The sequence below is a fragment of the Amblyraja radiata genome, chromosome 20 (assembly GCF_010909765.2).
Source record: "Amblyraja radiata isolate CabotCenter1 chromosome 20, sAmbRad1.1.pri, whole genome shotgun sequence".
Lineage (NCBI taxonomy): Eukaryota > Metazoa > Chordata > Chondrichthyes > Rajiformes > Rajidae > Amblyraja > Amblyraja radiata.
In genome coordinates, this window is record NC_045975.1 from 40,881,425 (window position 1) to 40,907,897 (window position 26,473).

Below are 26,473 nucleotides of genomic sequence, written 5' to 3' on the forward strand. Positions count from 1 at the left end.
AGTGCTGGAGTAACTCAACCGGTTAGGCAGCATCTCTGGTGAAAAAGGTTTGGTAATGTTTCGGGTCGAAGCTCTTTTTCATATCTTGAACCAAAACATCACCTATTCCTTTACTCCAGAGATACTGCCTGACCCTCTGAGTTACACTAGCTTTTTGTGTCTATCTTCGGTGTAAACCTGCACCTGCAGTTCCTTCCTACACAATGAAGATGGGTTCTGAGCCAAAACATCCCCTATTCCTTTTCTCCAGAGATGCTGCCTGTCTTACCGCTGACTGGATATCACGCAACAAAAAGCTTTTCACTGATCCTCAGTCCATGTGAAAAATAAACTAAACTAACTAACTAATCTCATTGTTCCAGTTCTTTTTTTGTGATCCTTTATTCGTGCTGCATAGTTATTTTTGGAGACATTAGCTGTCATTTGAACTCTCACTGTTTTGCTCCTGAAAGCATGGCCAATTTATGCGAAATGTTAACTGACTATTGGTTTATTATTGTCCAATGTACTGACATACATTGGAATTCTTTGTTTTGCCTGCTATCCATGACCAAAGCATATTCTTCTGATTGTGCTCTCAGAAGAACCTGAATGTTACAGTTTTGCAGATTCCTGTCACTTTTACCCAATGGCAGGAGTAAAATGAGACTGAGGTCAGGGTGGTATGGGTCTCTGATGATGCTGGCTGTCTTTTTGAGGCAGCACCTCCTGTAGATCCCTTCGATGGTGGGGAGGTCAGTACCCGTGATGGAGCGGGCAGTGTGGGGTGGGGAGGTCAGTAACCTCTCTCATTAACTACCGCCCAATCTCAAACCTCCCCTTTCTTTCAAAAACCCTGGAGCGTATCGTTGCGTCGCAACTTCATTCCCACCTCCTTGCGTATAACCTACTTGAACCCATCCAATCTGGCTTTCGCCCCCTCCATAGCACAGAAACTGCTCTCCTCAAAGTCCTCAACGACCTCCTCACCTCTGCTGACACTGGTTCCCTCAACATCCTCATCCTCCTCGACCTGAGCGCAGTCTTCGATACAGTGAACCATAACATCCTGCTCACCAGACTCAAAGACCTCGGCATTGAAGGCTCTGCACTCAGCTGGCTCCGTTCCTACCTTTCCAACAGATCCCACTTCATCTCTCTCCACAACCACACCTCTGCTACAGCCACAGTCACTCAAGGCGTTCCCCAAGGCTCCGTACTCGGCCCCCTCCTCTTCATCATCTACATCCTCCCCCTTGGTCAGATACTCCGCCACTTCAACCTGGACTTCCACTGTTACGCTGATGACACCCAGATCTACCTCGGCACCAAATGCCCCCACAACCCCCCCCCTCTCCCATATCAACTCCTGTTTGTCAGCTATAAAAACCTGGATGCAACATAATTTCCTCAAACTCAACAGCGATAAGACAGAATTCCTCCTCATAGGCTCCAAAGGCACACTCAGCAAAATCAATAACCCCACTCTCACCATCGACGGCACCACTGTCTCCCCATCTCCCCAGGCCCGCAACCTTGGCGTGATCTTTGATTCCACCCTCTCCCTTGAGCCTCAAATCCGCCATGTCATTAAAACCTCCTTCTTTCATCTCCACAACATCGCCAAACTCAGACCCTCTCTCACACCTCCCGCTGCTGAAAGACTCATCCATGCCTTCATCTCCTCCCGACTGGACTACTGCAACTCACTTCTCCTTGGCATCAGCTCCACCTACATTAACCGACTCCAACTGGTCCAGAACGCAGCCGCCCGACTCATTACACACACCAAATCCTGGCATCACATCACTCCAGTCCTCAAACAACTTCACTGGCTTCCCATGTCCCACCGGATCAACTACAAAATCCTGATCCTCACCTACAAAGCCCTCCACCATCTGGCCCCCCCATATCTCACTGACCTCCTCTCCCCCTACCAACCCTCACGGTCCCTCAGATCCACATCAGCCGGTCTCCTCTCCATCCACAAGTCCAACCTCCGCAGTTTTGGGGACAGAGCCTTCTCCAGGGCAGCTCCCAGGCTCTGGAACTCCCTCTCCCAACTGATCCGCAATTCTGTGTCCCTCACCATCTTCCAGTCCCTCCTCAAGACCCATCTCTTCACCTCTGCCTATCCTTAGCCCCACGTCCCCCTCCCTTTTCATCTGTGCATTAATTGCCTCATATTGTGTTTTGTATTGAATTCTGTCTTTACTTTGTGTACTAGTCATGTCTCTACTATTTATTTCATTCCCCTTACATGTTTTTCCTCTACCTGCTAAATGTTTGTAAGGTGTCCTTGAGACTCTTGAAAGGCGCCCATAAATAAAATTTATTATTATTATTATTTAACCGTGATGGAGCGGGCAGCGTTCACCACTTTTTGCAATCTCCTTAGTTCCTGGACATCTGAGTTGCTGAACCAGGCCGTGGTGCAACCAGTCAAAAACATACTCTCTACCATACACCTGTAGAAGTTCAAGAGAGTAATCGTTGATAGACCAAGTCTCCTCAATCTTCTGAGGAAGTGGAGATGTTGATGGGCTTTCTTTATGACTGCATCATAGCATAAACTAATACAAACATACCCGACATGATTACAACAGTTTAGTTTGATGGCTTTAAAAATTAAATTTATAACACAAAGTTGTGGATAAACCAATACAACTCTGTCACACTCGGTGAGGCAGATGGGCGAAGAGCACCTAATATTTTGCTTGGGCAGCTGACAACCCAGCTGTGTGAACATTGAATTCTCCAATTCCAAGTAACTCCTGCATTCCCTCTACCCTCTAACTCTCCCTCCACCCCTCCCCCCCCCCCCCCCCCCCCCCCCTCCCACTATAGTCATCCTACCAGTTCCACTGTTCATATCCTTGTATCCCTCTTGTTAGCTCATCTTCCCCTGCCAACAATGGGCTCCACCCTTCCTGAGTTCCTCTGTTGTTGGCCCTTATTTGTTCTGGCCCTTTCCCCCCTCCAATTGTATGTTCAGTCTGAAGAAGGTATTGACCTATGCATGTTCTCCAGAGATGCTGCCTGACCCGCTGAGTTACTGTAGCACTTTGTGTCGACTGCTTTAAGGCAGATTCATTGTTGACACTAGAGGGCGCTGTTCTACAGATGAAACAGGAACCTATTGTCAGATCAGCAGTGTTTATCAATACAGGGAGAGAGAGTGACTGCCTGGTGAAGATTGGGAACGTCATAGCCATGACCCACAGGCTTTCATTAAAATAAGCACAAAGAAAATTAGAAAAAGAGCCACTGTCCACGGGTCAAAATAATTCAAAGCCTTAACATAGAACAATACAGCACAGGAACAGCTCCTCAGTCCACAATGTCTGAATGAAGGAATGACTTTATTATCCCATGTGACATGTCACAGTGAGATTCTTTGTTTGGCATGCACAAGTATGCAAAGAGTTGCCATATATAGGGTGCCGACCAAGTTACAAAGTGTTCCATTTTGTCCCCAATGGTCCCCCTTTGTTCTCTCAGTGCCCCCCACGCTGGGGCCCCCTTTGTTCTCAGCAGGGTGGCCGTGGCCGATCTCTGGCACCCACCGAACATCGGCCCATCTTCGACCGCCACTGCCGCTGTGCCGAACGTGATGCTAAGTTAAACTGATCATGATACATGATCAGTACATGATCTGCCTGTACATCCCTTAAGGGCTTGGACAGGCTAGAGATAGAGGAACATTTTCAGAACCAGGGATCACAGTTTAAGAAAAAGGGGTAGGCCATTTAGGACTGAACTGAGGACAAACATTTTCACCCAGAGAGTTGTGAATCTGCGGAATTCACTGGATGTTTTCAAGAGAGAGTTAGCTATAGGTCTTAGGGCTAAAGGAATCAAGGGATATGGGGAAAAAACAGGAACGGGGTACTGATTTTGGATGATCAGCCATGATCATATTGAATGGCTCGGAGGGCAGAATGGCCTACTCCTACACCTATTTTCTGTTTCTATGTCCCTCTATTCCCTGCATTTCCATTTGCCCATCTAAAAGACTCATTAGTACCACTATCATATATGCCTCCACCACCAGCCCTGGCAATGTGTTCCAGGCACCCATCACTCTGTGTGTAAAAAAACATGCCTCTCACATCACTATTACATTTCTCCACTCATCTTATGGCTATAGTGTTGGACATCCTGGAAAATCCTGGAAAAAGTTCTGACTGTATCCCCTATTTCCTCTCATTATTTTAGAAACGTCTATCAATTCTCCTGTCAAACAATAGACAATAGGTGTAGGAGTAGGCCATTCGGCCCTTTGAGCTATTCAATGTGATCATGGCTGATCATTCTCAATCAGCACCCCGTTCCTGCCTTCTCCCCATATCCCCTGACTCCGCTACCTTTAAGAGCCCTAGCTAGCTCTCTCTTGAAAGTATCCAGATAACCGGCCTCCACCGCCCTCTGAGGCAGAGAATTCCACAGACTCACAACTCTCTGTGTGAAAAAGTGTTTCCTCGTCTCCATTCTAAATGGCTTACCCCTTATTCTTAAACCGTGGTCCCTGGTTCTGGGCTCCCCCAACATCGGGAACATGTTTCCTGCCTCTAGCGTGTCCAAACCCTTAACAATCTTATATGTTTCAATAAGATTACCTCGCATCCTTCTAAAGTCCAGAGTATACAAGCGAAAGAAACATTCCAGAGAAAACAATTCAATTCGATCTAACCTCTCCCTGTAGCTGAAACCCTCTAATCCAAAAGAAATGTAGATGCTGGTATATACCAAAGATAGACACAAAGTGCTGGAGTAACTCAGCGGGTCAGGCAGCATCTCTGGAGAACGTGGATAGGCATGTGAAGTGGTATCTCACTGCAGCTTTGATTGCAGGGAGGTGCGGGTGGAATTCCAACCATAGTTTAGACAGAACGCTGCAATTGCAGGGACAACTAGTGAAACAGCAGCACCGAGGCACCAACAGAATCCGTGTGTAGTATCTGCATGTACAATAGTGTCCATGTGTACATATTGTCCATGTGTACAATAGTGTCCATGTGTACAATAGTGTCCATGTGTGCAACAGTATTAGTGTGTTTAATAGTCCATGTGTTCAATAGAGTCTGTGTGTACAAGTGTCCACGTGTTCAATGGTGCCCATGTGTAAAATAATGCCCATGTGCGTAATAGCAACCATGTGTGCAATAGTATCCGTTTGTACAACAGTATCCATGTGTGCAAGTGTCCGTGTGTGTAATAGTATCGGTGTGTAATAGTGTCCGTCACCGTGTGTAAGTGTCAGTTTATACAATAGTGTCTGTTTGTACAATAGTGTTCGTGTATACAATAGTGTCCATGTGTGCAATAGTATATTTGTGTGCAATACTATCTGTGTGTACAATATACCCATGTGTACAATAGTGTCCATATGTACAATAGTATATGTGTGTACAATGGTGTTGATGTGTATAATGGGTGGGAGATTGCAACCTTCACGTGGTCCACCCTGTTTCGACTAATACAATCAACCCGACGTGCACAAACAAATAGATCAAATAGAACAAGTTGACTTACAACTTTGGGCTGTGTGCGCCATACGCAAGAAGAAGATGTGTGTAATTCTGTTTGCACAATAGTGTCCATGTGTCCAATATTGTCCATGTGTACAATAGTATCCATGTGTGCAATAGCATCCGTAAGTACAAATAGTGTCCAGGTGTACAATATTGCCCGAGTGTACGATAGTGTCTATGTGGGCAAATAGCATCCTGTGTACAATAGTATCCCTGTGTACAATAGTGTCAATGTGTGCAATAGTGTCCGTGCGTACAAGAGTATCTATGTGTGCAACAGTGCCTGAGTGTACAAGTGTGTCCGTGTGTACAATAGTGTCCATGTCTGGATCTGGATCTGGATGTAGTACGCGGAAAAGCTCTAGGGAGAGCATCACTCAGCACTATGATGGTGGTGGACATGCTAGTCGAGATGGAGATGCTTTTGGCATTGCATCTTTGTATGTGTTGATGTTTTGGAGATCTCTGATGCTGGCTGGGTGGGTATTCCAATCCCTTGCTGTCTTGAAGAAAAACGAGTTGGAAAGTGCGAATGAAGTCCGTGCAGAATGAAATAATTTCCAGGTTGGTAGCTTCTGGTTGACATGCCTATGGGTGCTTGGATTAACTGGATGTGGTCCTTCATCTTTAAATCAATAGTGGTATTCTTGATCTTGTGGAATGTTGTCAGTCTGATGAACTTGCGACGAATAGTAGGTGGATGAAGTTTAAAGTCCTTTATCATGCTGGAGACTTGGTTCCTGCCACTTGTAGTTGGTAGATATCAACCTTGCGGCTCTGTTTTGCACTGCCTGCATCTTATTGATGTTCCCTTGAGTGAAAGGATCTCACATGGAGCAGCAATATTCAACATGTGGATATACAAGGTTTTTATATGCTTGGATCTTAACTTCTTTGGCAGATTGCGTTTTGCAGATTGTGACGGAGAAAGCCGATGACACTGCTGTCTTTGGCTGTTGCTCCTTCCACATGTTTGTTCCATTTCATGTTTTCAGACAAAGTAACTCCTTAGTATTTATGACTAGAAACTGCCTCTAGCTGATGGCCAGAGAGTGTATAAGAATGATGGATTGGTTTAGATTTCCTAGTAAAACACATGATATTACATGTTTCTGGTTTGAACATCATTTGCCATTTCTTCTCCCATCTCTCCAAAGAGCGCAGATCTTTTTGAAGCGTCAAGCAAACATCATGAGACTTGATCGGTCGATAAAGCACACAATCATCGGCGAAGAGGCAGACCTTAGATGTGATGTTATCTGGGAGATTGTTAATGTAGACTAAAAACAGCAGCGGTCCCAGCACAGTGCCCTGTGGTACGCCAGAGTCGACGTGGGCTGGTTTTGAGGATGTTCCCTGGACTACACCCGATTGCACCCTGTCAGTTAAAAAGCTAGTTATCCAGAAGTGAAGTGAGCCCTCTACACCAAAGTATTTGAGACGGTGAAGAAGCCTCTGATGTGGAACAGTGTCGAAAGCTTTTGCAAAATCTGCCACTACTGCGTCCACTTGTTTGGTTTCTTCCACTGGGCTGAATATTTCGTGAATGGTAGTTATCAGCTGGGATTCACATGACCATCTGGCCCGGATACCATGTTCATTATGACTGAGGATGTTGTTTCTCTCCAGGTGTCCCATGATGTGTCGATAGATAACATGCTCTAATAGTTTACAACAAACTGAGGTGAGCGACACCGGCTGGTAATTTGTTGGGTCAGTTCTACTCCCTTTCTTAAATAAAGCAGTGATGTTGACTTGCCTCCAATCATGAGGTAGTTCACCTGTCTGAACACTCTGGGAGAAGATGATTTGCAAAATGGGTGCCACTTGTTCAGCACACAATTTAAGTATTCTTGGAGAGATGCCATCTGGACCAGAGGCTTTGTTTGCATCAAGATTCTGAAGAAGTTTCATTATACCCTCAGTAGTGACGGACAGATCAGAAATCCTTGGAGCCTGTGTAGGTCCTGATGAGGGGATGTTAGTGATGTCTTCTTTGGTGAAAGTAGACTGGTATTGTTTACTAAGTGCCTCTGCTTTTTCTTTGGGGGTGCTGACTAATTTGCCTTTAAATTGAAGGGCAGCAATTCCACTCGAATCACGTCTTTTTGCTTGATGAATGACCAAAACGTCTTAACATTGGTTTTAAGGGAGTCAAAGACGGTGGTCGACAAGTGGAGTTGTTCAGCTTTGCAAATTTCTTTCTTAACCTGTTTACAAAGTTGTTTATAATGAAGCCACTAACGAGAAGAACCCTCAGATTTGGCAGTATAGAAAGCTCTGTTCTTCTCCCTGATGAGCCGTGTTAAGGGCTTGTTCATCCAGGCAGATTGCAGCGAGATCTTTTGTATTTTGATGGAACATTAGACTCCTGGGCTCGGTTGATGGCCTCTTTGAAACAACACCTGTTTTCTTCAACAGACTTGTCACCATGCACAGCTAGGAAGGCTTTGCAGAAGTTATCCATCTCCTTCTGGAGGTCGAAAACATTAGCTTTGGTGCCAAAGATAGATCTTATGGCGTTCGGCCTTCAGAATATTTGGTCCTAGGAAGCTTCAACAGTCATTCTGAGATAATGTGATATGCCAGCTTCGGTTACTACAGGAGAAAAACAGCCGGGGTTTGTCCCCAGAAGCAAGTCAAGAATATTCCTTACACTGTAGGATCTCGTCTGGTGGTTGTGGTTAGGCTCAAAAGCTAACTGTGTAAATGAGAAATCCAGAATCAAATCGAGCAACTCTGGAGAAAATTCCTGTGGGTATACACACTGATGTTCAGGTTTTCTACACAGGTTACCCCAATCAATGTCAGGAACATTGAAGTCTCCTCCTATCCATACTACTGGATTTTTGTTGAAACCTATCTTGGAAAGTGATTCACGGAGCATCTTAATAGGCTCAGATCCTTTACTGGGCGGGCAATAGAAACATCCAATAAGGACTTGTTTGGAGTTAGCCATCTGTAAAGAAATCCATATCAACTCACAGTCAACATCCAAAAAACTGAAGATGAGTGGTAATGAGGTCGTTTCTTACCGCGATTAAGACACCTCCAGCTCTTGTTCCAATTCTATCTTTCCTATGGATGGTGTGATTATCTGGAAAACGTTCACTGCTACCAATAATTGGATTCAGCCATGACTGTGCCGATTATGATGTAGGGATCAGATGATTGGACCATTTTAGCAAAAGCTGCTTTTTTACCAAAAATGCTTTGGCAGTTCAAAATCATAAGTCGTATTCTACTCTGGGTAGATTTCGTTGGTGAAGTAGGTTTACTGGAACCTAAGGGAGACTTATCATGCTTCCTTCTGCGTGGAGAAGATGAGGCTAACGGGTTGCCAATAACTTTGCTGCTTGATGTCAATGAATCAGTACAGTAGTGTCCGTGTGTACAATAGAGCCCCTGTGTACAATAGTGTACGTGTGGACAATGATGTCCATGTGTACAATAGTGTCCGTGTGGACAATAGTATCCCTGTGTACAATAGTGTCAATGTGTGCAATAGTGTCCGTGTGTACAAGAGTATCCATGTGTACAACAGTGCCTGAGTGTACAAGTGTGTCTGTGTGTACAATAGTGTCCATGTCTGGATCTGGATCTGGATGTAGTACGCATGTGTTCATGTGTACAATATTGTCTGTGTGTACAATAGTGCCCGTGTGGACAATAGTGTCCATGTGCACAATAGTGTCCGTGTGGACAATAGTGTCCATGTGTGCAATAGTGCCCGTTTGTCCAACAGTGTCCTTTTGTGTAATAGTGTCCATGTGTGTAATAGTATATGTGTAGAGTAGTGTCCGTGTGTACAATAGAGTCCATGTGTGCAAGTGTCCATGTGTACAATAGTGTCCGTGTGTACAATAGAGTCTACATGTGCAAGTGTCCATGTGTATAATAGTGTCCGTGTGTACACTAGTGTCCGTGTGTACAATAGTCCATGTGTACAGTGGTGTCCGTGTATCCAATAGCGTCCGTGTGTTCAATAGTGTCCGTGTGTGTCATAGTGTCCGTCTATACAATTGTGCCCTTGTATACATTAGTGTCCATATGTGTAAGTGTTCATGTTTACAATAGTGGCCATGTCCTGTACAATAGTGTCCACGTGTACAATAGTGCCCTTGTGTGCAACAGTGTCTATGTGTGAAATAGTATTGGTGTGTAATAGTGTTGTGTGTAATAGTGTCAGTTTCTACAATAGTGTCCATGTATACAATAATGTCCATATGTACAATAGTGTCCGTGTGTGCAATAGTCTATGTGTGTACAATAGCGTCCTTGTGTACAATACTATCCGTGTGTACAATAGTGTCCATATGTACAATAGTATAGTTTAAAATGGCGGCGCCTCGCGGCAGCGGCCTCTGTAGTCCATCCGTCTTTTTATTTTTGTCTTGTTGAGTGTATAGTTTGGTTGTAGTTTATATATTGTTTGTAGTTGTGTATATGTGGGGGGGAACTTTTAAATCTCTTCCGTGTACGGGGACCCGACCTATTCCCTGTCGGGTCTCCGTTGTCGTTGGGGGCCTAGCACCGTGGAACAGCCTCCAATCAGAACGACCTGGGGGCTCCAATCGCGGAGCCTGCGGACTCACCATCGTGGAACTGGCCGGCTTCAGTGCGTGGAGAGCTGTGGTGGTGCTCGGCCGTGACCCGACTTCGGAGCTCGGAGGCTCCAGCCGGTGGACGGTGACATCGGGAGCTCGCGGGTCCCTGGTGGGAGACCGCTTTTCGGAGCTCCCGCAACGGCAACTTCTCCCGCCCGAATTGCGGGGTTGAAAACGACCTGGAGCGGGGCCTTACATCGCTTTAACGGCCGCGGGACTTGCCATCGCCCGCCGGGGGCTCCAACATCAAGACCCGGAGCAGGGCCTTACATCGCCTGCCGGGGGCTTTAACATCGGGAGAAGAATGGAAAACAGGGGAGAGACAATGACTTTGCCTTCCATCACAGTGAGGAGGAGATTCACTGTGATGGATGTTTGTGTAAATTGTGTTAATTGTGTGTCTTGTTAATTGTTTCTTCTTGTTGTATGACTGCAGAAACCAAATTTCGTTTGAACTTAATTTGAGGTTCAAATGACAATAAACGGTATTGTATTGTATATGTGTGTGCAATGGTGTTGATGTGTGTTATAGTATGTTTGTACAATAGTGTTCCTGTGTACAATAGTGTCCATGTGTGCAATACCGTCCGTGTGTAAATAGTGTCCATGTGTACAACAGCGCCTGAGTGTACATAGTGTCCATGTGTGCAACAGCGTCCCTGTGTACAATAGTGTCAGTGTGTGCAATTGTGTCCATGTGTACAATAATGTCCGTGTGGACAATAGTGCCCATGTGAACAACGGTGTCCATGTGTACATTCGTGCCCGTGTGTACAACAGTGTCCACGTGACCAACAGTATCCATTTGACCCCTGTCTCAGCGTTCCATTGGAACCTCCCCCCATTGTTCTCTCGGAACGCTGGGTTGCTCTGGATTCCATCGCCCCTCTAACTGTTGCTGCAACTGCCCGCGTCCCCGTCCATGGCCCGGTGCGGGTGTTTAAAGGGGCTCTCTCTCCCCCCTCTCCTCTCCTTCCCTCCACCCAAACCTGGGCTTGTTGCCCGGAAGTGACGGCCCCCTTTTGTGGATACACTGGAAGATGGCGACTGGATACAGTGTAGCGCTGAGGTGAGAGCGAGAGACAGAGAGTGTGTGTGAGACAGAGAGAGAGGGAGAGTGTGTGTGTGTGTGGTGGTGGGAAGAAAGAGGGTGGGAGGGGAGAGAAGAGAGGGTGGGAGGGGAAGGAGAGAGTGTGTGAGTGAGAAGGAAAGAGAGAGAGAAAAAGTGTGTGTGAGAAAAAGCGAGAGACAGACATACATCGCTCCAGTGGCCCCGAGGGGGGACGGCTCCGCCGGTGAGCGTTAATAGACTTGCACGCCCGAGGTTTTGTGAAGCTGGGAGCGCTTTTATTTTAAGTTCGCTGCCTTGCTTACTAATGTATGCTATCGTATGCGCTTCTGCAGTGGCGGAGCCAGTTAGAGTCAGCAGTTCAGAGCGCTAAAGAAAACAAACACTGGAAAGTGATTTGCACGAAGTGGCTCGGGGCTCTTCTAACGGGTTACTTTTTGTGGCCGTTTGGTCGGCGAGGAAACTTTTCTTTCGTGCTGAAGTCGCTTGTTTTTAAAAATATGTAGACCAGTTAAGTTTGTTTTAATTTATGACTGGCGTTGAGGGACTTTTCTCAGCTGGATTTTGCAGCGTATTTGAAATGGTATTTATTTTCTTGCTGTCAACACGGGAGAGGCTGTTTAAATATTTTTACCCAAATGTCACATTAACTTCGATGTCCCGGTCGAACTCCTCCTGTTTTGGTGTCTGCCCACAAATATGTTTTGCGTGATTTCAGGATGTTGGGAAAAATTGGCATGTTTCACCTGGCTTTAAAAAGTTAAATTATTAGTTTGCCTCCGGGTGGAGAGTTGTTTGTCAGTGGCCTTAGTATCATCTGATTATGGGATGATGTTCTGCTACTCTGAATCCAGTTCCAAGATGCATGCAGTTAAATCTACCTCTTTCACAGTGCCTTCCATAATGTTTGGGACAAAGACCCATCAATTATTTATTTGCTTCTGTACTCCACAAATTGACATTTGTAATAGAAAAAATCACATGTGGTTAAAGTGCACATTGTCAGATTTTATTAAGAGCCTTTTTTTATACATTGTGGTTTTACCATGTAGAAATTACAGCTGTGTTTACACATAGTCCCCATATTTCAGGGCACCAAAATGTTTGGGACACAGGGCTTCACAGGTCTTTGTAGTTGCCCACGTGTGTTTAATTGCCTCCTTAATGCAGGTATAAGAGAGCTCTCAGCACCTAGTCTTTCCTCCAGGCCAAGGAAGACCTCCACAGCTATTGACAGAAGAATTCTCTCTAATAAGAAAAATCCCAAACAGGTAGACACCGCTCCACTCTTCTGTTGCGTCTGCCACTGGGCCTTTTTCTATGGGAAAAAGTCCTCACCACCCAGTGATGACCCCGTCTTTAACGGACCCCTCCTCTTGGACTCCATTGGATGCCATCCACCTTCTTTGGAACTTTTCATTTCCATCTGCCGGCGTGACAGCAACCACCTCAACTTCTCCACTCCCCTTACTCACTCTAACCTCTCCCCCCTGAACGGACAGCCCTCCGCTCACTCTGCAGCAACCTCGACTGGATAATCAAACCCGACGACAAGGGAGGTGCCGTGGTAGTCTGGCGCGCTGACCTCTACCAGTCTGAGGGCAGGCGACAACTTTCAGACACCTCCTCCTACTTATCCTTGGACGATGACCCACAGACGAGCACCAGGCCTTAATCTCAAGCACCATTACTGACTTCATCACTTCCGGCTCTCTGCCTTCTAAAGCCTCCATCTTTATCATTCCCCAGCCCCGCACGGCCCAATTTATCTTCTCCCCAAAATCCACAAACATAACTGTCCTGGCAGACCCATTGTTTCTGCTTGTTCATGTCCCACCAAATTAATTTCCACATACCTCGACTCCTTCCTTCCTCCCCCCCACCCCACTGGTCCAATCCTACTACAAACCTACTGACTCCATAGCTATCTTAACTACACTTCTTCCACCCTGCTTCCTGTAATGACTCTATCCCCTACTCCCAGTTCCTCTGTCTACACCAAATCTGTGCTCAGAATGAGATTTTTTTCCAAACCAGGGCATCGGAGATGTCCAAATTCTTTAGGAAACGAGGTTCCCCTCTTCCATTATAGATGAGTTTCTCACTAGAGTCTCCTCGATATCCCGAACCTCTGCTCTTGCTCCCCCTACCACCATTCATAACAAGGACAGAGTCCCCCCCCCCCCTCCTTGTCCTCGCCTTCCACCCCATCAGCCGTCGCATACAACATATAATCCTCCAACATTTTCGCCACCTCCAATGGGATCCCACTACTGGCCACATCTTCCCATCTCCACCCCTTTCTGCTTTCCGCAGAGACCATTCCCTCTGAAATTCTCTGGTCAACTCGACCCTTCCCACCCAAACCACCCCCTCCCCAGGTACCGCAGGAGATGCAACACATGTCCCTTTACCTCCCCCCTCGACTCCATCCAAGGACCCAAACAGTCTTTCCAGGTGAGGCAGAGGTTCACTTGCACCTCCTCCAACCTCATCTACTGTGTCCGCTGTTCTAGGTGTCAACTTCTCTACAGCGGCGAGACCAAGCGCAGGCTCGGCGATCATTTCTCTGAACTCCTCCGCTCAGTCCGTCTTAACCTACCTGATCTCCCAGTGGCTCAGCACTTCAACTCCCCCTCCCATTCCGAATCTGACCTTTCTGTCCTGGGCCTCCTCCATGGCCAGAGTGACGCCCAGCGCAAATTGGAGGAGCAGCACCTCATATTTTGCTTGGGTAGTTTACACCTCAGTTTACACATGCAGTATAATGTGGATAAATGTGAGGTTATCCATTTTGGTGGCAAAAACAGGAAAGCAGACTATTATCTAAATGGTGGCCGACTAGGAAAAGGGGAGATGCAGCGAGACCTGGGTGTCATGGTACACCAGTCATTGAAAGTGGGCATGCAGGTGCAGCAGGCAGTGAAGAAAGCGAATGGTATGTTAGCTTTCATAGCAAAATGATTTGAGTATAGGAGCAGGGAGGTTCTACTGCAGTTGTACAGGGTCTTGGTGAGACCACACCTGGAGTATTGCGTACAGTTTTGGTCTCCAAATCTGAGGAAGGACATTATTGCCATAGAGGGAGTGCAGAGAAGGTTCACCAGACTGATTCCTGGGATGTCAGGACTGTCTTATGAAGAAAGACTGGATAGACTTGGTTTATACTCTCTAGAATTTAGGAGATTGAGAGGGGATCTTATGGAAACTTACAAAATTCTTAAGGGGTTGGACAGGCTAGATGCAGGAAGATTGCTCCCGATGTTGGGGAAGTCCAGGACAAGGGGTCACAGCTTAAGGATAAGGGGGAATTCCTTTAAAACCGAGATGAGAAGAACTTTTTTCACACAGAGAGTGGTGAATCTCTGGAACTCCCTGCCACAGAGGGTAGTTGGGGCCAGTTCATTGGCTATATTTAAGAGGGAGTTAGATGTGGCCCTTGTGGCTAAGGGGATCAGAGGGTATGGAGAGAAGGCAGGTACGGGATACTGAGTTGGATGATCAGCCATGATCATATTGAATGGCGGTGCAGGCTCGAAGGGCCGAATGGCCTACTCCTGCACCTAATTTCTATGTTTCTATGTCTATGAACATTGACCTCCAACTTCAGATAGCCCTTGCTTTCCCTCTCCATCTGTCTCCACCTACATTCTATCTTTGTCCCGCCCCCTCCCCTGACATCAGTCTGAAGAAGGGTCTCGACCCGAAATGCTTCCACACCTCAAAAATAAATTACCTGAAATAGAATTTCAAATTAGCTGGAATTTGATGGTATTTCCCAGCCCTATAAGCCTTCCCCAACGGCGTATGTACGACTGCCGCCGCAACTGCTCACACACGGATACTGGGCCCACTGCACATGCGCAGGGAGATGGCGTCCCTACCTCCTCACCAACACCATGTTCTATTGTGACGCGGCTGACGGGCCTCCCCCAATGGCGCAGGTGGTCGTAAATATACAGGTACGTACTTTTTTCCCCCCAAACCATCCCGCGGCCCCTTCGTGTCTCCCCACGCGTGCGCAGTGGGCCCTTGTATCCGCGCGTGCGCAGTTGGGGCGGCAGTCGCATTTGCTTAGTTGGGGAAGGCTTACTGGGCAGGAAAATTTCCCCATATTATTTCATTTCCCTAAAATTACCCAAAGACAATCAGAATTTGTCGAATTTCAGGTAATTTCCTTCAAAGTGGAAACACTGCCAAATGTTGCCCATTCCTTCTCTCCAGAGATGCTACCTCACCCGCTGAGTTACTCCAGCATTTTGTGTCGACCTTCGATTTAAACTAGGCTCTGCAGTTCTTTCTTACACAAAATCCCCAAACACCTGTCCGACAGATCAGAAACACTCTTCAGGAGTCGGGTGTGGATTTGTCAATGACCACTGTCCGCACAAGACTTCATGAGCAGACATCCAGTAGCTACACTGCAAGACGCAAACCACTGCTTAGCTGCAAAAATAGGATGGCCAGGTTACAGTTTGCCATGAAGTACTTAAAGAGCAAACCACAGTTCTGGAAAGAGGTCGTGGACAGTTGAGACGAAGATTAACTTGTATCAGAGTGATGGCAAGAGAAAAATATGGAGGAGAGAAGGAACTGCCCAAGATCCAAAGCATACCAACTCATCTGTGAAACACGGTGGTGGGGGTGTTATGGCCTGGGCATGTGTGGCTGCTGAAGGTACTGGCTCACTTATCTTCATTGATGATACAACTGCTGATGATAGTAGCATAATGAATTCTGAAGTGTATAGACACATCCTATCTGCCCAAGTTCAAACAAATGCCTCAAAACTCATTGGCCGGCGGTTCATTCTACAGCAAGACAATGATCCCAAACATATTGCTAAAGCAACAAAGGAGTTTTTCAAAGCTAAAAAATGGTCAATTCTTGAGTGGCCAAGTCAATCACCGGATCTGAACCCAATTGAGCAAGTCTTTTATATGCTGAAGAGAAAGCTGAAGGGGACTAGCCTCTGAAACAAGCAAAGGCCAAAGATGGCTGCAATACAGGCCTGGCAGAACATCACCAGAGTAGACACCCAGCAACTGGTGATGTCCATGAATCGCAGACTTCAAGCAGTCATTGCATGCAAAGGATATGCAACAAAATACTAAACATGACTACTTTCATTTACATGACATTGCTGTATCCTATCTGAAGAAGGGTTTCGGCCCGAAACGTTGCCTGTTTCCTTCGCTCCATAGATGCTGCTGCACCCGCTGAGTTTTTCCAGCATTTTTGTGTACCTCAGATATATATATATGTGTACATATAGATAGATATAGTTACGTATGTACATGTAACTACATATATGTGTGCACATGTAACTGCAGATGCTGGTTATACACTGAAGATAGACACAAAGTGCCGGAGTAACTTAGCGGGACAGGCAGCATCGCTGGAGGAAAGGACTAGGTGACGTTTTGAGTTGAGACCTTTCTTGGTCTCGACCCGAAACGTCACCCATTTCTTATCTCCAGTGATACTGCCTGTCATTCTGTGCATATATATATATGTGTGTACACATAACTGCATTTGTGTGTGTGTGTGTGCACATGTACTATGATGTTTTATGTGCTGTTATTTAGAAATTACTTTGTCTTAAATCTCGTCTGATGGCTATTGTAGAAGGGTTTGCTCTAAAGGATTGGTGTAATGTGTCAAAGAGATACTGCCTGGTATCAAAATGTTTTAATGCAGAAACAAAGAACTACAGGTTCATATTATACCAAAGTGCTGGAGTAACTCGGCAGGTCGGGCTGCATCTCAGGATAAAAAGGATGGGTGACTTTGTGGGTCAGGCACAGAGGTGGAGCCATGAGGGAAGGTGTTGCAGAACTGTCAGAGTGGAGGGGAACTTCTTCAAGGTAGCCACAGGTGTGCCTACCACAATGTTTTGATGGGTTTGAGTTTCGAACAAGGGTTTTCTGTAAGCCTAAAATTACCATTGTTTTTGTTTAGAGAGTAAATGTTTAAAATATCACAGTGGTGAAATATTAAAAAAGTGTAAAATAAATTCTGTCTATAGAAGGATAACTACCCGAATCATGTTCTCCAGGGATGCTGCATGAACCACTGAGTTGGTCCATCACTGTCCTTTTTAAAAATGCATTCACTTAGTAAGTCAGTCATGTCTTTAATTTTGCCAGTGAGAGATTAATGTCATTAAGATATTTCCGATACTAGAAATATCTAGTGCGGGGCGACACGGTGGTGCAGTGTTAGAGGTGCTGCCTTACAGCGCTTTCTGTGCCACAGACACGTGTTCGATCCTGACTACTGGTGCTGTCTATATGGAGTTTGTACGTTCTCCTCGTGACCGTGTGGGTTTTCTCCAAGATCTTGGAGGTTTGTAGGTTAATTGACTTGATATAAATGTAAATTGTCCCTAGTGTGTGTGGGGTGGTGTTAGTGTGCGGGGATCGCTGGTCGGTGCGGACTCGGTGGGCCGACGGGCCTGTTCCCGTGCTGTATCTCTAAACTAAACTAGAAGCTGCTATTGACTGTGGCCATATACATTTCAGATCGGGGGATACATTTTACGTTGAGCTTGTCAACATTTGATGAGGGGAGGGGGGGGGAGACGAGAATAAAAGGGTGCAGAGTGCAAGATTATCTCAGCGGGCCAGGCAACACTTGTGGAGAACATGAATCGGCTCTGAAGAAGGGTCTCCGCCCGAAACGTCACCCATTCCGTATCTCCAGAGATGCTGCCTGACCCGCTAAGTTGTTCCAGCACTCTGAAACATCACCTATTCTCTTCTCCAGAGATGCTGCCTGACCCGCTGACTTACTCCAGCTTTTTATGGCTATCTTCAGTTTAAACCAGCATCTGCAATTCCTTCCTACACATGGCTAGGTGATGTTTTGGGTCGAGACCCTGCTATGTTTTAGGAAGAAACCTGAGGTGATTACATTTGTTCTTAGGGTCATTCCGAGAATGTTATGCAAGTTTATTTTTCGCAAAGAGCTAATGGAAAAGGTCTATTGCAATTGCTCTTATCTAAGTGACTTCTTCCAACCTTCAGCTTTTTATTTTAGTTTTCTCAAACATGGCTCTCCTGACCTGATGACATGCTTAAATATCTTTGCTTAAAATTGAATCTGCTATTCCAGACCTTTTAAACTCTCTTATTGTGCTGTCAAAACGCATGGCACTGACGATCCGCTGCAGATTTCTTGCGGTTATCTGTGAACTGTGGAAAGGAACGGTGAAATTGGAGTACAATGCTACTTTATTTGAACATGTGCCAAGATACAGTGAAATTCTTTTTTGCATACAGTTCAGTACATATTGTAAATAAACACTCAGAAATATTTTGTATAAGCTTCTCAGATACAGTACAAGTGTTCAGCAACAGTTCACTGAGACAGTATACAGGGCCGTGTGCGTAAGAAGGATGTGCAAATGCTGGTTTAAACTGAAGATAGACACAAAAAGCTGGAGTAACTCAGCGGGACAGGCAACATCTCTGGAGAGAAGGAATGTATGATGTTTCGGGTCAAGACCGTTTTTCAGACTGGACCGCCAGTTTTTATGCTGTTTTCCAGTCCCAGTTTGTAAGTGCAGGGTTCTTGACCTGACCGTGAAGGTCCGTTGCAGGGTCGGCCTGGCCAAGTGTAACCATTGGTGTCCTCCACCGCTGCTCCTCCACTGCAGGCTGTGTCTGGTCCCTACTGCTGATTGCCGCATTCAGAGTTTGGGGTGGAGGTGTAGGGAAACACTGTCCCCCTCTGTGAGATTCCCATGCCCACCTGCCCGCTTGGAGTCAGTGTGAAAGGACATCGACCTTAAACGTTAACTCTGTTTCTCCTTAGCGATGCTGCCCAAACTTCAGCGGGTCAGACAACTGCTTGTCTTCCATTGCCCTGAACGCCAGTGGGTTTGAGAAAGTTACATGGTTGAGTTGCAATGAGATTCTAGCCTGTGTCGTGGAGGATGGCTCTGGCCCTGTGGGTTTTCTCCTGGTTTCCTCCCACACTCCAAAGACATGTTGGTTTGTGGGCTAATTGACTTGGTAAAATTTGTAAGTTGTCCTTGGTGTGTGAAGGATAGTGTTGGTGTGCGGGGGTCACTGGTCAATTACTGGTCAGCATGGACACAGTGGGCCGAATGGCCTGTTTTTGCCTTCTATCTCCAAACTAAACTAACAAGATCAGATATGCCATACCTGGATACAATCAGATCAAAGTATAATAGGTAGAGTAATGGGGAAAATACAGAGTGCAGAATATGGTTCTCAGCATTGTGGCGCATCAGAGACAAAGTCCAGTCTGCAATGGAATAGAGGTGCATTGGTACCCTAGCTCATGAAAGGACCATTCAGAAGCCTGATAACAGAGGAAGAAGCTGTTCCTGAGTCTGGTGGTGTGTATCTTCAAGCTTCTGCAGTCCTGCATTAGTTAGCACACATCCTCCATCACCACCATACCAGTGAGAGGAGTTCTCAAAGTTAGATCCTCCATGTGTGTGGTCAGTGCCACTTGTGACGCACACACGGCCCTCAAGACAATTGGAAGGAGGATGAGACGAGAGTCCAACGCTGTGCACTGCACATGCAAAGAGAGGTTAGAAAACGATGCACTTTGTGTTTTGCTGAAGATTCCAGCATTTGCCATCTCTTGTAGCTCTCTTTCTTAAATCTTCCTCTGTTGTTACTACCTTTCCTCTCTCCACATTCCTTTGTCCATTTTCTTTTCTTGCATCTCTTTCTTAAGACATTAGAGATACAGGGTGGAAACAGGCACTCCGGCCCACCGAGTCCACACCGACCAGCGACCCCTGTACACTAGCACTATCACACGAGGGACAATTTGTAATTTTACTGAAGCCAATTAACCAACAAATCTGTACGTCTTTGGAATGTGGGAGGAAACTGGAGCACCCAGAGAAAACCCACGATGTACAAACTCCGTACAGACAGGACCCATAGTGGTTCTGAGTTCCATAACGTCAGGTGTCACCTCCTGTTTCCTCTTTAACACACGATGTAGTAATGCAACTTCTCTCTGTAGTGAACGAGTTAATTTTTAACTTCTCCAGGTACAATTGTTTCCTCTCCTCACGATGTGTTTCCTTATAGAACTGACTGAGCATCTAATTTTAAGCAATGCACCCCACGCTAAATCCTCTCTCATTCCTGGGCCACCTCGCCCTCCCCTTCCCTCTCCATCCCAACCTCTGCACTCCCACTACTCCCGCTATCCCCCAGTCACCCTGCTCCTTTCCCCTCTGTACACTCATCTCCCATCGTCAATCTCCTTGATTCCCCTCAATGAAACTGGCAATGTATTCACCACCCTCTGACTAAAGAACTTCCTTCTCATCACCCTTCTGAAGATAGGTCCTTTAGAAGGTGCCGAAGCCTTAGATTCATCAGCTCCAGGTTCAAGAGCTGGATTCTTGAAGCACCCTGCACAACCCCACCCGCAACCCTACCTCAACCAAGTCAGCCTTGCCAAGCCACAGTGCCCTTGACACAACCATGGTCGATGTATGTAGTCTGGTGTTTGCACTATCATGGTCTAGTTTACACCGAACAACTGATTAATCTATTGTCTAGCTGCTGTTGTGTCTAATATGACTGTTCAGCTGCAGCAAGTAAGAATTTTATTTTTGCAGTTCACATCCATTCCATAATAAATACATACTCCCACAATAGTTATTTGTTAGAAAAGCATTGGATGCCAGAGGAGGTTATTCTCTGGGTTTTCATTAATGGTATGGTTTTATTATTGTCATGTGCACCAAGATACAGTGGAAAACTATATACTTGCATGCTATCCATTTGAAACCGATAATAGAATGAGTACAATCAAACCACACACAAATACATCAGAGAGTGGCAGGACAGGGCGGCAGCGCAGCAGTAGAGTTGCTACCTGACAGAGCCAGAGACCTGTGATCAATCCTGACTACGGGTGCTGTCTGTACAGATTTTGCACGTTTTCCCCATGGCCTGCATGGGTTTTACAGGTTGTTCCAGTTTCTTCCCACATTCCAAAGATGTGCAGATTTGTAGGTTAATTGGCTTCAGTAAAGATTGTAAATTGTCTGTCGTGTGTAGAATAATGTTTGGTGTGATAGCTGGTCGACGTGGACTCCATGGGCTGAAGGGTCTGTTTCCACCCTGTCTCTCTCAACTAAACTAAGACAAATCCCAGAGTGCAGAATATATCGTCGTAACATTGCATCGTTCTGATCAAAAGTCCAAGGTGTGCAATGTGAGAGTTTGAAAGATTGGGGCTGCACCCTAGTTTGCTGGAAGACCCATAAAACAGGTGAGGGGATTTAAGGGCAATGACATTGACTGCTTTCTTGAGCACCAGACTAGTGGTTAAAATGTTAGTTATTTACTTCACTAGACAATGCAGTTTAAATGTGTAGAAGGAAGTGCAGATGCTGGTTTATCCCGAAGATAGACACAAGATGCTGGAGTAGCTCTGGAGAAAAAGGATGGGTGAAGTTTCGGGTCAGGGCCCTTCTTTAGTCTGAAGAAGGCTTCCGACCCGAAACGTCACCCATCCTTTTTATCCAGAGTTGCCGCCTGACCATGGATCAGAAACGCTGAGTTACTCCAGCATTCTGTGTCTATAATACAGTTTAACTCCTATTTCGCCCTTCTGCAGGTTTTGTTCTTAGTTTCTTCTGCCAGACATTGGTATTAATTTAAGATGATAGAAGCTTTTAATTGCTAATTGCCTGTGTCCCATGAGTGCTGTAGCAGTGTGTGTAAAATAAGAAGATTGGGTTGCAAGTGGCTGGAAGCATTCACTCTGGTCAAGTGCCTAATCAATGAGTTGAGGAGAATGGGATTGGTGTCAGATTACATTAACTTGAGCAAGATCTATCTTGGTTAGTTTTCGGCCTGAAAGGCCAGAAAGTGCTGAAGTAACTTGGCATTTCTGATCTATGGTCAGGCGGCATCTCTGGATAAAAAGGTCAGGCAGCATCGCTGGAAAATGTGGATGGGTGACATTTCAGATCTTTTTAAGAACCAAGGCGTCAGCTATTCATGTTCTCCAGAAATGCTGTCTGATCCTTTTGTTTAAACCAGCATATGCAGATTCTCATTTCCAAATTAGTGTTTGTCCTGTTTGCTGCCCCACTGATAAATGGAAACCGTATAGAAGGGGGGGTGTTAAAGGGGGTGATTGGTGTCGAGTTGATGCCACAGATTTTGGTGGGGTGCAATCCATATTTTTGTGGTTTCCTCTTGTAAGATAAACACTTAACTTGTTTGCTAAAATAGCTTGAACTAAATCACAGAAGCAAAGAAGAAACTGCCTTGCATTAATAGAAGTGGACTGTAATTATACAAGAATAGAACGTACATCAAGGGAGAAACTGAGACGTGGTTCTCCGGTCTTTGGTTGCATTACCAATCTCTTTTTCACTATTATGGTTACTATTTATTTTTCTGTTTTCTATGCGTGGCGTTGTCTCTGCAGGCCTGCTAAACTGCAGCAAGTGGGAATTTCACTATTGTGTTGTTGCTACATATGAATATTAAACACCCTTGACTTTTAGTTTGTGCTGGATAGAGTTTAGATAAACTTTTGATAAGTTATTGCTGAACTGTAACAGATTTTGTTCCCACTTCTAAACTGTGTTCCTGGGAAATGACTTTCTTTACGCTGTACTTTGTTACATATTCTTGTAGTAACTGTTCTGTACTTAAGGGCACAGTGCTGGAGGAACTCAATGGATCAGGTAGCGTCTGTGGAGAGAATGGACAGGCGCCGTTTCAGGTCGGGACCCTTCTTTAGACCTCGGGAAGAAGAGTCTTGACCCGAAGAGTCACATTTCTTTTCTCCAGAGATGCTACCTCTCCCGCTGAATTACTCCAGCATTTTGTGTCTATTCCTTCAGACTGCTCTTTATTTATGCAGGTTGCCTTTGAGTACAAAAGGAAAAGGCTTCATGACCTTGCTGTTCAAACAACCGCATTCCTTTTTTTTAAAATGTTTATTGATCTGCGTGTGCTTCAACTTGTGCAGTTCAACTTGTCCTCAAATTTGAGTTTGCAGTGACTCCTATTTTCAAAATGAGAGGGAAAAGATTTAAGAGGGGCCTCGGGGTCAACCTTTTCATTCAGAGGGTCATCTGTATCAGGAATGAGCTACCAGAGGAAGCTGCCAAGGCAGATACAATTATAATTTTGAAATGGCATTTGAATCTATATAAAGGAAGGGCTTAAAGTGCTGGAGTGACTCTGCAGGTCAGGAAACATCTCTGGAGAACATGGGCAGGTGATGTGTTGGAAGGAACTGCAGATGCTGGTTTACATCGAAGATGGACATAAAATGCTGGAGGAACTCAGCGGGTCAGAGGCAGCACAGGCAGAAAAAGGCACCCGAGAAAGGGACCACATCACCCCGATTCTGGCCTCTCTTCACAGGCTCCCTGTGCGGTTCTGTATAAATTTCAAAATCCTTTTGTTTACAAATCCCTTAACGGTCTTGCCCCCACCTACATCAAAAGTCTGCTTACCCACCACACCGCCTCCAGGTCCCTCAGATCGGCCAACCTGGGGTTACTGAACATCCTGCGGTCTAGGCATAAGCTCGGGGGCGCCTGCGCCTTTGCGGTTGCAGCTCCTAGACTGTGGAACAGCATCCCTCTTCCCATCAGCACTGCCCCCTCCATCGACTCTTTTAAATCGAGACTTTAAACTCGTCTTTACTCTCAAGCCTTTCTTGACTTCCTCCGAGGGAGGGCTATATGTATGTATGTACTTAATCTATGAACCAATGTTGTATAACGTTTGTACCTCCACCAATGTAAAGCACTTTGGTCAACTAGAGTTGTTTTTTAAATGTGCTATAGAAATAAAAGTGACTTGATCTCTGGAGAAAAGGAATGGGTAACCTTTCAGGTTGAGACCCTTCTTCAGACAGAGTCGGGGGAGGGAAACGAGAAATGTACAGATAACAAAAGAATGATTGGTATGAAAAGAACAAATCGAGGCAGGCAGGGATGATCAAGGAAAGATGGAGCCCACAATGGTCCATTGTTGGCTGTGGAAGCGGTGATAACGAGGGGGTACGAACAGTGAAACTAAGCAGGATGACAGTGAAACTAGTTGGACGACCAGGGTGGGGGAGGGATGGAGAGAGATGGTTACTTAAAATTAGAGAAATCAGTATTTGTGCTTTGGGTCGTGACTCTACAATTCCCTTCCTCTTAAACTTATGTTCTCTGGTTCTTGAGTCATCTATTGGAGAACTGTGATCAGGTGCCAAGTCTCCACAGATCTGATGATGAATTAAAGTGCCGGAGACAGGAGGAACATGGATTGGTGACAACTCGAATCTGAACCCTTCTCACTGGGACATTGCCGGGCCTAGCTATAACTTTTTTTGTCCCTCAGATTAAGAACAGTAATAAAGCTTTTTAGCAAATTTAACCAAAAGCAATCTCCTGCTAATAATATAAAAATATTCCAGATGTTGATCTTGTAGATGTGTACAAAATCATGAGGGGATTAGATAGGGTGAATGCATGGAGTCTTTCACCCAGGGTAGAGGAATCAAAAACATGAGGACATAGGCTCTTAAACTGAGATATAAGATTTAACCGCTGGGTCCCATGTTCACACGGGAGGGCTGGTCCCCCAACACAATATTCCATATCTCCACCAATTCCAATATTGGTGGCCAGTGGGGGGGCTTTTTGGAGCACTGGTATAGGTTCTTGGGGTGGCAGCTCAGTCCCTCAAGCCTGAACTGCTGGCAGCTCACTCACAGCTGGTGGGCTGGCAGTTCTCATGGCTATTCCTTGAAATTCCATTTCAAGCAGGGTGCAAGGCCACCAAATTCAAATCCATTTTCTTACCACTTCAAGCAGGGTGCAAGGCCACCAAATTCAAGTGCAATTTCATTCCATTTCAAGCAGGGTGCAAGGCCACCAAATTCAAGTGCAATTTCATTCCATTTCAAGCAGGGTGCAAGGCCACCAAATTCAAATGCAGCTTCATACCATTTCATGCAAGGTGAAACCACCATAAAACCACACAAAACACCAAACTCACAATTCAGTAGACATTCAGTGTGTTCAGTAGCTTCACAGCTCAGACAGTCGTGACCTCTCCCTCCCCCATCATGCAGAGACTGAGGCACACCCACACTTCCGGGTTTTATAACCCCTCCCCCTCCCACCGGAAAAGGTGTGGCCTTCATGGCGTGATTGACAGGAGATAGATTCTCAACATTCTTTAAACACTAATAACACTTTTATTTTTCATTGATGGGAAGAATTCTCTGCACCTGCTCAGCGGGAGGGTGACTGAGTAAGATGGCCAAAAATCACAGCTGTAAGTGGTAGCATTTTATCTAAAATCAATATACAGTGCAAACAGGAAATAGTGCATTTGCAGTAGTGCCTTTTAACTTCAAGCCAAAGCACCCAAGCTGCCATTTGCAGTAAGTAGTGCCTTTCAACTTCAAGCCAAAACACCCAAGCCGCCATTTGCAGTAAGTAGTGCCTTTCAACTTCAAGCCAAAGCACCCGTCGCCATTTGCAGTAAGTAATGCCTTTGAACTTCAAGCCAAAGCACCCAAGCCGCCATTTGCAGTAAGAAGTGCCTTTCAACTTCAAGCCAAAGCACCCAAGCCGCCATTTGCAGTAAGTAGTGCCTTTCAACTTCAAGCCAAAGCACCCAAGCTGCCATTTGCAGTAAGTAGTGCCTTTCAACTTCAAGCCAAAGCACCCAAGCCGCCATTTGCCAAAAGCGGTCAAGATCAGACTTTTAGTAATATAGATGGGAACCTGAGGGGCAACTAGATAAATTCTGATTAAAAATAGTGCAAGGGTCTCCAATGAGGTAGGTGAGAGGTCAGGGCTGCTCTCTAGTTGATGATAGGATGGGTCAGTTGCCTGATAACTGCTGGGACAGTAACTGTCCCTGAATCTGGAGGTGTGCAATTGTACCTCCTGCCTGATGGGAGAGAGGAAAAGAGGGAGTGGCTGGGGTGAGACTGGTGATTTTGGGGTTAAGATGCATTTGTTAAGAGCAGCCGTGGAAAATGTTAGCATTGATGCTGTTGAAGTGTTTCAACTATGTTGAGCTGACTAACTCCCAATCCCTGTTCCAACAGTTTCTGTGTCAGAAACGTTGCATTGTATGTAGTGCTTGTTCCCCTGTGAACTATAAAGAGCCTTTTCCACACTGCTGTTGGAAGCTGCAGCATGCGACAAATCCTGCCGTGCCCAAGGAGGTTGACTGCTGGTACCATGGTGATCTCGTGGTTCGCAGATGTCTCTCGCTGGTTTTCTTGTTGCC

General features: G+C 45.7%; 1 protein-coding gene across 3 annotated transcripts in view; it reads left to right on the forward strand.

The window, feature by feature from the left end:
- The window catches only part of pik3c2a (phosphatidylinositol-4-phosphate 3-kinase catalytic subunit type 2 alpha), a 169,340-nt gene that overhangs the window by 28,762 nt on the left and 114,105 nt on the right, over nucleotides 1-26,473 (forward strand). The window contains exon 1 of one of the 3 annotated variants that reach the window (XM_033038475.1): nucleotides 10,989-11,189. The exons of 1 other annotated variant lie outside the window; for it this stretch is intronic. The gene's annotated coding sequence lies outside the window, so the exon portion shown is untranslated. Of the gene's footprint in view, nucleotides 1-10,988; nucleotides 11,190-11,311; nucleotides 11,416-26,473 lie in introns of those variants that run through there. One more of the 3 variants, XM_033038476.1, reaches the window with a different exon arrangement.